The sequence below is a fragment of the Triticum dicoccoides genome, chromosome 7B (assembly GCF_002162155.2).
Source record: "Triticum dicoccoides isolate Atlit2015 ecotype Zavitan chromosome 7B, WEW_v2.0, whole genome shotgun sequence".
Taxonomy (NCBI): Eukaryota; Viridiplantae; Streptophyta; class Magnoliopsida; order Poales; family Poaceae; genus Triticum; species Triticum dicoccoides.
This window is the reverse complement of record NC_041393.1, coordinates 690,005,546-690,019,582: the sequence shown is the minus strand read 5'-3', so window position 1 is coordinate 690,019,582 and position 14,037 is coordinate 690,005,546.

Genomic DNA, 14,037 nt, shown 5'->3' with positions numbered 1-14,037 from the left:
CATTCATTGGGCGGTGGGGTGGGGATCCCCGGAGAAAAAGCTCGGCGCGCGCGAGGGGGGGGGGTTAGAGGGATGGCCGGTGTGGCAGTGGCCATTGGTTTCGGGGAGGGCAGGCCGGCCACAGGCGGCGGGGGCTGGCGGTTCGGCCGGTGGTGGCTGGCGGCTCAGGGGGCGGGTGTGGAGTTTGATGATAAACTGGAGGCCCTTGATTTCGTATCCAACGGCTGGAAAATGTAATGACAAGAGATGAAAAAGTCAGTCGACTGACGTGTAGCCTCACCCCGCACGTACACGTGCACGCACACAAGACACGCATGCATGTAGGCATGCAACACTGACACGTACACACGCACGCATGCTGGCGCGCAACACTGACACGTACACATGCACTCACAAACACACGGGCGTACGCACCCATGCATGCAACACTGAAACGCACCCTTGCACGCACGCAACACTCGCATGCCTGCATGCACACAGCACACGACGCTAGACACACGCTCAACCTATACGTGCATGCACCCTTTGTTAAGGACATGGATTGTTACCGGTAGTAATCAATCTTATCTGTGATAAGCAGAACATTGATGTTTGCAGCGGTCTTTATGAATCACAATGTATCGAACGGGCTATCAACATAGTAGGCTTAACTACATGAAAAAGATGACGTCACACTCAATGAACAATCATCGGTTTATGAAATGCCCGCTTCTGACTGCCCTGGCCCACCAAAGGTTCCTCTGCTGTGCGCTGCCTACGTTGGGTCACTGACATGCAGGCCATGCACCCAAAGAGCCCACATGTCAGTGGAAGAACGGTGCGGTGTCCTAGGTCAGAGTCGAGGGCGCCACTCGTGGCACACCCGGCTGAACACGTCCCCGTGCCGCATTCAAACGCCTCCATGAAACCGGCCTGTGTGGAAGCCGAGAAACCCACTCTGGACACACATCCGTTCATGACCGAGCCGGTGTTAAACGCAACGCCGGCCGAGCTCCTCCTGTCCGCCGTCTATTTAATCTCCTATTTAAACGAGGCAAAATGCCGGCCAGGAATCGCACACCTCCGCCGCTCCCCTATCTCCTCCACCATTTTGTACACTCTTACAATGGCTTACGAAGAGTAGTTATTCCACATCCAAGCCGGCTGGGTAGCCTGCCGGATACGAGCTACGCAGCTCGCTGATCCACCTCCCTCCCCTCGCCTGACGGAGCCAGTTGCCGCCCCAAGTCAGCGCGCGATTCAGCAACTCGCCGATCCAGGCCAGCTCGACGAGGAGCGGCACACGGGCGTCGTTGCTGGTGTCCACGCCGCCACCTCGTACCACATCTCCCATTTCTGTGGCCGAGACTCCCATGCCAGCGGCCACGCCATGCAAGCAGCAACAGAAGCCGGGTGTGCGGAGAGTGACGAGTCGGTGGCCAGCGCCTCCGCGTCCGCCGCCATCATCGAGGAGAAGTAGAACACGGGAGGCCGTCGCCGCTTGGGTCCCGTGAAGGCCACTGCGGAGGCGACGCCGGCGTACACAGCAGGTGTCTTGCCGGATCCTTTTGTTGCGAGGACCTTCGTCGACCCCGCATGGGCTCCATGGAAGAGGGGAATGTTAGGATGAACTCGAGCCGGTGCCGGCCATGGCGAAGTAGTGGCCAGTGATGAACTCGAACCGGTGCCAGCCACCATCATCTTCGGCACCAACCAATGTTATCAGTTGGGCAGTGGGGAAGCGAGCCGTCCTTTGCGCTGAAGCATATACCTCCGGGGCTCCCGGCAGTCCGGTGATCATGCTGTGGACATGAGGAACACAAATCGATCGTCGGACGACCATTTAGGCGAGGTATTATATACATGTGCTGTCCAGAACTAGTACCGCATAGTTCATTTGAATGTAATGAAATCCATCATGTTTGTGTGAAAATCCGGTATTTTATATGATTTCCGTCATTGTTTATATGAAATATCAGTTTGTCTACGTGTTTGCGTGAATTTCGTCCGGTTGGTTGAGTTGCTTTCATAATGTGTGCGGCTACGGTTGGATGGCGTAATTTGCGGGTCGCCGGTCGGTCTGCGGGTGGCTCGGGCGGCGTTGTGAGACAAAAATACACAGCTCGTGCGAGCTCGTCTCCAACGTGCGCGCTGGAGGATGCATGACAGCATGAGCACCCGAGCCATTCCTCATTCATCGGTGGCAAAGGCACCGGTGGACAAAAGGGTCGCCAATATTTTGGCTACCCCGGGCAAGATCCAAACAACCCCTCCCATTAGATTCAAATCCCTCGTTCGCCGTGGAATTTTGCCATGTGTTGTTTTCATGGACTAGCAAGATGCCCGTGCATTGCACGGAACATCAAGATGCATTTTTTTACAAACTCCCGCATGCATGCATGGGATAATTAATGTCCTCCTTTGCTAGTACCATGAGGCAAACACCATTAATATTGCAACAATTAGTGTTAGTGGCCTTGTATATCTGCAAATTTTAATTTTTATAGTTGTCCCTTGTATATAAAAATGGAGGGAGAAATATGAGAGATAAGGTGAGGAGGAGTGGGGCGTGGTGGTGACTGGTGGTCGGACTGGGCGGAGGCATGGGGATGGACGGCGCATTATGTCTAGGTTTGTATCTCTCTCACACACACCCACGTAGGTGGGGGACGTGCACAAAGAGAAGAGGTGCACGCACGGCGCACGCAATCCCGTCTCTTTCCCAACCACACCCGCGCGGGTACATGGTGGAGCTCATTTCTGTATGAAAAAGGCAGCCCACGTGGAAATTTGGGACGTGTACTGGTTGTCCACTTGGTGGAGGGAAGATCGTCTACCACGGGTGAACAAACAAATTGCGACTTGACGCATTATGTTAAATTAAAAAAGAGGGAAACCATGTGGGGCCTACCTTAGAGGCAAGGCTCTATACACTGGAGTACTTTTGATGTGTCCCGTCAACTCGCAGAACGAGGAGAAGCTTGCTTAGTATGCCGTCTCCCCCGCCCACGGGCGCGGTGGCTCGCAGGATGAGGTGAAGCTTACTACTCCCTCTGTTCCAAAATAGATGACCCAACTTTGTACTAACCTTAGTACAAAGTTGGGCCATCTATTTTTGAACGGAGGGCTCCTGTACGCCTTTACGCCCGCTCCCTCGACCATGCGCGCGGTGGCTCGTAGCACGAGGAGAAAATTTTACTACTCCCTCCATTTACTCCTCGTCCCTACTACGTACTTGGGTTAGTACTCCCTCCATTTACTTATACAAGGCCACTATAAAAAATACATTTTGCATCTGTACAAGGCCACAAATAGTAATCGAGACAAAAGTTACTACTCCCTCCTTTCCAGTTTATGGCTCAATTTCAAAATCTCTCCAACCAAGGTAGACGGTGAGTGGTCGAATTAATTTCGTAGTTTGCACACAAGTATAGTACGCTCGTTTTTCTCAAGAAGTTATGTTTACCGAGGCATTAATTAGAACGAATGCATGAATGACCACTAAATTTCCATGAACTTGTACACGCATTGGTTAGTTTCCTCTTGACACTGCTTGCATCGGGTGATCTAACGCACCTCGAAATCCAACATGTAATGGTACTACTACTAGAATAGTAGAATTGATACTTATCAAATGGAAAAACGAATGTTTTTTAGATGAGCCCTATAAACCCGTACGTACTCCGTAAAAACAGATTTTTTCAAAACTAAGTCGCTCCCTTTCATGAATTCTGTAGTATACTCCTCCGTCGACGCTCCCTTTCATGAATTCTGTACTTCCTGTCGCCGACATGTGGGACATATAGCAACCAGGTCGACGTGTCAAGCACCAAATAACAGTGCAGAACAGCAGGGGGGACGCACCCCACTCGTACCGGCCCAGTAGTAGTAATGAGCAATGAGACGTAAAATCACAATGCCGCACCTTCTCAGACGGACGAAGCAACCATTATTTCACACTTTGGTTCTCCATCATCTCAAACCACATACTAGTATTGCCTCTGCCTCAAGAGGGACACGCGCATCACCTTGGTACATCATGACACGTGGGACTGCATGACAGGCCATGCTCCCCCGCCGATCGCTCGGTAAAATCACCTCATTTTTACTATACTTCTTCCGTATCGGTTTACTACATGGCATGCACGTCGTTCTAGGTTGAGAATTTAACTGGCTATATATGTGATGAACAGTAGTCTAGCCTTTAAAAAAATGTATACTTTTGTACAGTAGTACTATCGATGGATTGCGCCATGGAGCAAAAATTGAAATTTTTAAAAAAGGTGGTACATATAGAGAGTGCTCGTCGCCAAATTATGCATATAGTACTATTAAAAAAGCTAGTACGTGCTTAATTGGGGTGCTAAATTCTATTAAAGAAATACTAGTAGTATGTACATACTGAAGAGTTAAAGTAACGAGAAGAAACATAACATAGTTCTCCTGGGGGCTCAGCACAATACACCCCTCAAGTTAAACTAAGCACACCTGAAATTCAACTATGCAACTAATCCGGTAGACGCTGCGTTAGAAGTTTAGAACCACCATGAGCAATGACACTGCCAGCTTACTCGGAGTCCTCGTCCACGTCCTCGACTTCGTCCTTGTCCCTCTTCCTCTTGGCCGATGCTTCTTTGCTTGAACCGCCAACTTGGCTGTTGCTCTTCATCCAACCCTTGTAGATATTGAAACAAAGGTACCCATCCATTGCAGCGTAATGGATGTGGTCTATATCTAGTACATTCCGCTGCCATGCATGATGATGAAATGTGTAATGAGGTTTCTCTAGTTTACGGTACGAAGGATGAACCATGGCTCCTGCCAGGGTCAGCATTGAAGGCTGACGAGAGGGCACCAGCCGATTCTTCTAGAGGTCGAAGGGGTTGCCTACAATGAGGCCTATCCGACCCAGGACTTCTTTGTCATTCTTAAAGTCTACAGTAACTAATTTCGCTGTTTTGTCCTTGAGGAAGTTGTTAAAATCCTGGCACTCAACGTCGGCATGGGATATGTGGTAGACCAAGCAAACGTTATGTACGCAAACCTGGTTCACGGCGGGCTTCTTCCTCTCTTCGTCCTTTAGATCCTTCTCTCATCCCAGGACTATGGTGTACTCAACATCTACCCAGCGACCCACTCATCATCTGAGTTTTCGAACATGCCTCTGAAGCGAGAAAGGCATCCTTTCACTGTCGCGGAAGAACGAGTGTAGATGACGTCGAACTCATCGCCGGTGATGGTTCTAACCTTGTACTCACCGCCGATCGGGGCGATTTGGGACGCCATGGATTTGGGAGGAGGGTTAGGATTAGTGGAACTGCCGTAATGTGAATGGACGTGATGACTAGGAGCGAACCGCCGTAGTATTAAAGGACGTGCGGGGACGAGTAGGAGCGAACTGCCAGCGTGCGAACGGCAGGGTAGTGGCTTTCCATTCTCCCATGATACGGGCTTCCGAGATCCCGTGGATCTGAGATCGAACAGTTGCATGGCGTGATTCTAGACCTATAGGTGAATATCCTATCTTGGAGGGTTATTCTGCAAATTTTCAGCAACTTAGCATGCGACCATTTGATATCAGATCCAAGGGCTGCCAGCAGCCCGTATCAAGGTCACGCCTACCACGACCATCGCGTCGCTCGTGCGGTCGCGCCCTTGGAGATTTAACACGGTGTATTAGGCTATCTGATGTTGGCATGTCATACATAGTCATCACCTAGTCACTCATACTATAACAAGGTTGGCTATAAGGTTGGCTATAACTGTATTTTTTCTCCTCTCTATCTCTTTCTTCGTACTCCCTCCGTCACATAATATAAGAACGTTTTTGACACTAGTGTAGTGCCAAAAACGTTCTTATATTATGGGATACAGGGAGTACTAGTATTTATTGCATTTTCCAAGGAGTGACCTCTTCCAATGAAATGGCATTGCTAAGTTTGCTTCATTTAATTAGCTGTAGACACAAAATTGTCTTTTCACCTAGGTACACGCGCTTAGCACCGTTTCTTCCTTGGGTCACCAAACTACTCTCTCTCTCTTCTTGATTAACTTGCCACATCCGACTTTATGACTATGTGGCAAGCTTAAGCACCTGTAGGAGCAAGTAAGTACAATAGTGCGCTTTACATGGCATTTTTGCATATGTGAAGGAAAGAGAGGCAAGGAAAAAGTGGAGAAGTGGGCTCTCAGGCAAGTCATAGTAGGAGTAACTTAGCTAGTAACATAGCGCACTCCAAGAAATTTTTGCATATGTGGCAAGTATTTAATGTGAGGTGGTAACATAATATGTTACTATAACATAGCGCTTCCCAAGACAAGATGAGTCTACAAGCTAATAAATGAAGCCATCTATGACACTACTATCATGTTACTTTGAATTATGAAGGTACTACCTCCGTTTCAGTTTACAAGTCCTATGCGTATACCTAGGTTGCCAATTTAATCACCCTAATATAAACTATATAACACAAAAATTATTCCTTTTGAAAATAGAAACTCCGAAGTTTATGTTGGTATATTTTTTATAATATATGACTTGTATTAGGTTGGTCAAATTGACGACCTAGAGGTACGCGCACGCCCTGTAAACTGAGAGAGAGGTAGTAGTAACTTAGACTAGTGTCGTGCATATGACACTAGTCTAAGTTACTCCCCAGTATGACCAGCCTCATGCAAGAGCCAGCCTCTACTACATGGTGGAGCATTGGAAGCGGCACCTGTATGGAGGTGGTCAGGAATCAGGAGACTCACGCTGGTCGTAGCACCGCGGTTAAAATGATAATGGCAAGTCAAATCACGGGGCCCCACTTGTCCAATAGTAACTCGTTGTCAAATCACACAACCCTACGTTTGCAGCAGCCAACTCCCTCATCTTCTCTCGTCTCTGTCGAACTGACTAGGCGGAACTGCCCCGTCTACCGCGCAGGAAAAGCCCTGCCCTCGACTTTTAAATACAACTACTCCCTCCGTCTAGGTGAGTAAGTCATCTTACGAAAACCAAATAATCCCAAAATACTAAGGCGCGGTGCATTAACTTCTACCTCGTTTCTTGTTTATTCACATATCAACTAATAAGAATCCAATGATATACTTTTTGTGACATAGTAATTCATATTTAGTTAGTCAAATGGATGACCTAGAACTACGTGCAGGCCCTATAAACCGAGACGCCTACAAATAAAAAACCAAGACGGAGAGGGTAGTTCACCACTTATCTTTTTAGATCAATATAGTCGGGATTCACCAAGGAGCAAAACCAAGTGGTAGGCTGCTCCTGTCGTGTTGGCGTAGCAACTCAAGCAGGGTCAGTCCACACACGAAATGGTGACACACTTAACAGGACCCCTTTGGCAGACATGTGGCTCATCCACCATCTTGTTCCACGTGCGATGCACCAAATTATAGTTCGGAGCAGCGGTTGGAATTGGAGGTACCCCGGTCGTAGCGCCGCAGTAATAGAAAATGAGCGATGAGGGGTCAAATCACAAAGCCCCACCTTTCCCGCATTAAGCTAGACGGACCAAGCAACCATCATTTCACTCTAGGGCGCAAGAGCATAAAGAAAAGAGAAAACAATGATGCGTGTGGCAGCTACCTAGGGCACCCTACGGTAGGGGTCTCCAGTATAGATCCTTTTTTTTGAAAGCGCCTCCAGTACAAATCGGCTTCTCCCTCGTCCTCTTGAAGAAAACCGATGATGAGTGCGGCGGTAGGGTTTGTAGGAGTACTACGGCGTGCGGGGCCACGTCGTAGTAAACGGGTTCGAGTCGACGCCTTAAATATGTGTGGGCCGCTTGGTTTTACGGGAACGAGGTAGCATTTTGGGTTCGGGGACCAGTGGAGATATAGTACGTACAAAAAATCGTGGACGTAGGTTCGACCGAAAGGCAATGATGCATGGGCCCTGCATTTTGATATACCCGGGGCCGCGTGAAATTTGCTACTCTACTCAAAACTAGTATGGTACACATGTATTGAACGCATGAGATTTCGAAACCAAATTATGAATAAATACACACTATAGCATGTAAAGCTTTGAGTCATATATGCATGATGTAGATGTTCGTTTAGTCCTTATAGTTCATCTCATTCAAAATCAATTAGTTTTATAAAAATGTTAAGATTCATGGGGTTGTGCATTGTAAATCATAAAGTAAAAAACAAATAATGACAATTCATTTAGAAAAAAATAATCAATTATGATACAGAAGATTCTAGAACAAAGGAGAAGTGCTTGTGTTTTGAGGTTTGTGCATTATGCTTAAGTTCAACCATGGAGTCTTCTAAATTGTACATGTGGCAGATCTGGTGGAATGTTGATGATATCCAACGGCCGGTAGTGCTCGGATTTGCCCATCTCTGCACTGTCGGGTTAGCTTCATCCAGCGACCATCTTTCAAAGTTATTGGCACACTATATAGTTCTTGTGCCATAGTTGCATGTTTTGGAAAAAAGCTACTAGTGGGTTGTACTATCTATTTAGGGATATAAGATGTATACATGTAAGTTGTAGGGAAAGAGATGACATGGAGCATCTCAATTCCTATGAGTAGGGATTGAAAAAAAGAGGTCATTTGGTCACATCATAGGAACTTTTCTATTGAATCTAGAGATGACATGTATCTCAATTCCTATGAGGAGGGATTAGAAAAGAGATGTAATTTGGTTCATATCATAGGAACTTTTCTATTAAATATACGCTAATGTTTATTTTCTTTTTAAATTAAGGGAGTATAGGAATCCATTCATATGAACCAAGTGGCTCTAAAGCTATAGAAATGATATCATGTTTATTTCCTTTGAAATGTGGAGTATATGAATCTATTCCTATGAACCAATTGTCTCTAAAGGAAAAAATCCTATAAAAATCATATCATATAGAGTTCCTATGATATTCCTCGACACTAAAGGATGGTTGAAATTGCTGCGGGTGATACGATGGTCTTTCTTTGTAGACTCCTCACCCATCTTTATAGTCACCTCTCGAAGATGAATGAAATGATATATATAGGGTATTCTACATGTGCAATTTGGTACACGAAAACTAGGTAAAAGTTTGCGAGGTTCGAATTTTCAATAAAGCTATATGCACTGCATTTCAGAACGGAGGGAGCATACGGCAGTTGCTAACACTCAAGTGGAAGATTTGTGTGTAGGAGGAGTGGCTGTTCTGTTAAATGACATGGCAAAACTGACACTGTCGGATGCCGATCTAACGGTTCTTACGGTGTTCGTCACGAAAAGGCTTGTGGTGAACATTTGTCGGATAATGATTTACGGACACATGCATTGCATTGATACGTGCCCCCCTCTCTCTCATGCACATGCACCCTCACGAGTCACGACTCTCTCGAGTCCTCTCGCAGACTCGCACGTCGCACCCACCATCCATCTGCAGGTAGACGTCACGCACATATGTGCTTTTCACACCCTACCGTCAGAACTTCTAAAAAACAAAAGACGTCGCGCACATTTTATTTTAGCTCACACGTCACACACTTATACTATTACTCTTGCGGCAAACGTTCTTTGGGCATAGTATATTGTACTCTCACGAAGAGAAGCGGTGCACGCACGCACTAGTTCTCTCACACCCACTCGCGGGTACATGTAGGAGCGCATTTTTCTGAAGCTGGTACAACAAAATCACTCCACTATATATAAAAGCAGGAGCCTTAGTGCTTGCTTTACTAGGGTTCCTCTCGTTCACTCTCTCATGCTCTCCAGATCTAAGCAAGACATAGGTGGCCACACTCTCTCTTGTAGCTCACGGCTGGTCACAAATCCGGCTGGGCAACCTCGACCGGGGCAGGGGTGTAGGTGCATCATTCATGCTGTCGTCGGAGGCGATGGAGGAGACCAACGGCTGCCCGCACGTCCCGATCGGCGGCCGTGCCGTTCTCTCCGAGAGAGCGCCAGCACGGGAGGGCCTCCGACCCCTTCTTCTTCCCTGCGGTATTGTGGCCAAGATGCGGCCTCCCGACGCCGTCTTTGCCACATGCCGACGACCCTCAGGTATATATTCCTTAGAAACCTGCCTTTCTCTACTGCCCCATCTCTTCCCTCTTCGTGTGGATCCTTTTCTACTTCCGTCCGCTGTTCCAAAGCCACCTAGACTTCTACTATTATTAGAAGTAAAGCTAGTTCATACAGCCGACTCAAAGCATTGGTTCAAACAGGGAAGAAAGTGGGAAAGTTGTAGCATGAATCTAGAACGGGGGAAAGTAGTAATATCTGTCACTTCTAAATAACTGTATTTCATATTTGTGCAAACAGGGATGTCTGTCTCCATATCGTTTCGGGATGTCTGTCTTCGTATCATTTCTATCCGCACAATCAAAAGCACACACCTCAGTTTTAGTACAACTGCGCAAAATGAGATGGCTATCCCTCGTTGCCGTCGTCTAACCTCCCGTCTTCAAGGTAACCCTACATTGGTAGTAACTAAGGTAGAATGACCAATGCAATCTAAAAGAAGCCGATTCTTACGTTTTACTTCCTGATTGCAGTGCAGGGACGAGCGAAAACAACTTTATCCTAGTCTGGAATGCACTTTCTACCAGTTGATCCATGGACCAAGGACTAGCTGGCACGGCTGCACGGCGGTTTTTTGGACAGGTGCGCGGACAAGAGGCACTGTGGTCTTCTTATTTCTGCAAATAGCGGTGCTTAAATTTAGTGGAATGCACAAGAATTTCACCCGATCAGTACACTGCATGGTTCAGTTGAGCATTCCAGCTGAGACCACAATTATAATTGGTTATTCTGGAATGAGAGAACCTAACCCTGGATGGTGGCAACAAGAAAAAACGAGAGTGAACTCCAGGAAATTTAAGCCTGCCGGGAGGCCCTTTGCTCAGAGAAGCCTTGCTTGTTTTTTCCTGATTTGTAAACCTTCTCACAACTTTGTCTTTTGCTGTGAACTAGTACATGTTTGTTATGTTCTATGAATCATTGAGATGTATAAAATTGCTTAACTTATGCGTTTCCAGTTTTTTATGAACATGAGTTTAATGTGAGTGTTCCACATGAGCGCTGGACTAGCGTGTGAATGTTTGGAATTTATTACATTGTGGTCTCAATTAACTACATGAACCATTGTAACAAGATACATAGTTGCTTATATGTCAGACAACAGATTGTTGATTGTTAGCTGGTCGATAGCCTAGTGTTGAAGCGAGCTGAGCCAATGTGCCGTGTTTTGCACAACTGCTTACAAGTGGGGTAGCACCAACAATGTTTACAAGTACTTATGTATACGTCAGTGCACGGTTCTCGAACGAATGCTCTATTTCATCAAAACACACAGTGCTTGTATGATAAACCATGACAACTTATGTCTTACCATGCCATATTCATGAAAAAAACTAGTGAGGACGCATCTGTTTCGGCAACAATTATGATGGTTCTGACATGATTCATGGGCACACAAAAGTAGCAGCAGTTCCCATAGACAGATACAAACAGAGTACTAGCCCTAGAGGGGTCGATAACATGCAAGGTTTGGATAATTAGACACAATCCAAACTACTATTAAAAACTAGCTGGGGCAACTATTTCATGCCTCGATCTAATTTGGGCTGGACACAAGACGGACCTTGCCATGAACATCATCAAGGATGTCCCGCAGCAGCTCAATCCTGTGAACCTTCAGGAAGACAACCTTGTGGCCTTTCCACCGATAAACTTGTTTGTGGAGGCATGCCACGTCATCTTCCTACGTAAGCTTGACAAGAACAATATGCCTCACAAACGAAGGAGTCGCTTTGAACTTCTTGTGCTTCAGTACACCCTGGACAACACGCCTGACAACAGTGAGGGTGGAATACAACTCTTCATTGGTATAACCGCAAATGGCTTCTAGGATCCAACAACCTAACAACTCTGTTTTCCCAGTGCGTATATTCAGGTCGTCTGCCTCATAGCGAGTGACATGTACAACCACACAATCCTTGTCTGCATTAGGGCTCTAATTGAAACAGAAACAAATTCTGAATTACTTTTCAGTATAAGAAACACAAGTTATTTAAACCACTATGTATAGCATGGCATCGAAGCTAATAAAATTTTGCATTATTATTCACCACATACTTCCGTTTCAAAAAAAATCACCACATACTTAGATGAAAAACCACAATCGAGATCGGCAAAGAAGGAAATCACCTTGGGCAGCTCAGCAGGGGGGGGGGGACACATCCTTGAAGGGGGAAAACTGCTCCTGCAATGCCACGGGGGCTGTAACCTCAAACGGAGCGTTGACCATCTCAGTAGTGGTCGTGAGCGTATCTGGGGTCGGCTCGGTGGTTGCCTCCATCTTCTTGGAGCTCTCTGTCTCGTGGGGATCAGCCTCCCACGTCTGCTCCAATATCGGCAGATCTTTGCCTGGTTCTCCTTGGTCCATCATGAAACTGACGAATACTAGGAGACCACTGAAAGGAAAACACAATCGCAATGACAATGAAACAAAAAAGAGAGTGAGGATCGGTTACTGCTTTGCAAAAGTTCTTTTTTTTTTCTCTGAACGAAAATATACCAACATCACGGATCCGCTTACCTTCCCTTCGTTGGGAGAGAAGAACATTGGCAGATGCGAGTGTTGCCTTTCTTGAGGACGGTGAGGGAGAAGGGGATTTAGCGAAGAGTGAAATGATGGTTGCTTCGTCCGCCAAACTTGGACTGCGGGGAGGTGGAGTTTTGTGATGCGACGGCTCGTTACTGCCGCGCTACGACCGGGGTGACTCTCTGCCTGCATACTACCTTCTAATTTGGTGGATGGCATTTGGGCCCACGCGCTTCATGGACCGCATGTCGGTGATCAAAAGTATAACGACATTCAGTAGAGGGAGACGTTTCAATGACCTAGGAGGAGCCAGAAGCGGTAGAGTGTATCCACTATAATACTAGTAGTAATTGTTTTTCTAGGTAGCTGTAGAGTGTCTCCACTATACTAGTAGTAATTGTTTCTCTAGGCCTAAGACAAAACAGCCCATCCACACTACTACCTCTGTCCTGGTTTATAGGTCCCCTTCGTATTTTATGTTAAATTTTGACCATAAATATAACTAATAAAATGTTATTGCATGTCATAAAAAATTATATCCTTGGATTCGTATTGGAACATAGTTTTCAATTGTATAATTCTTGGTGACATGCATTGACATTTTATTAGTTAAATCTATGGTCAAAATTTGACACTAAATACGAAGGGGACCAATAAACCAGGACGGAGGTAGTAGTAAATAGTAAAATCAATTCAAAAGCCCATATATTTACTGAATGAGAGGCGCTACCCACACCCAGCACACCCCCACCCCCCCAAAAAAACCTGGGTGCTCTTCTTCCTCCTCGCTCCCAGCCACCTCACGTCAGCTCGCTCCACTCGTACCCCCAAATTCCTCACCCTCACTCCTACAGAAAACCCCAGCTCCCCTTCTTCCTCACTCCTACAGAAAACCCACAGCTCCCCTTCTTCTTCGCTCACACTACAACTAGGCTTGTCATTCGTTACTCTGCTCAAATCCGTGAGCGCGATGCGATGCCCTCGAGGAAAATGGAGTCGGCTGACCCCAACGCCAAGAAGATGAGGCTCCCGCCAGCGGCGACGCTTGTTGTAGATCCTGCACCCGGCAGCACGGGGAGAAGCGGCGACCCTGCCCCCACCGGATCCCAGGAACCCGCAGAATCTTGGGTGGACAGAATCAGCGATCTCCCGGACGCCGTCCTTGGGGAGATCATCTCGCTTCTCCCCACCAAGGATTTCTGCCGCACCCAAGTCCTCTCAATTCGGAGGTGCCCTCTATGGCGCACCGTGCCCCTTAATCTCGACTGTCGTCAGCTATCTCTCTTCAATGATTTTGAAATCCCCAGAGCCATCATCTCCTCCCACCAGGGCTCCGTTCAAAGCCTCCGCATCCCGTGATGCTACCTGAGCAAGCATACCATGCCCTGCATGATGGACGCCTAGCTAAAATCCCCTGAATTCACAGAACTACAGCTGCTTGAGTTCTACTATTCCCCTGCAAATCACGTACCACATACCGAACGCCATGAACTTGT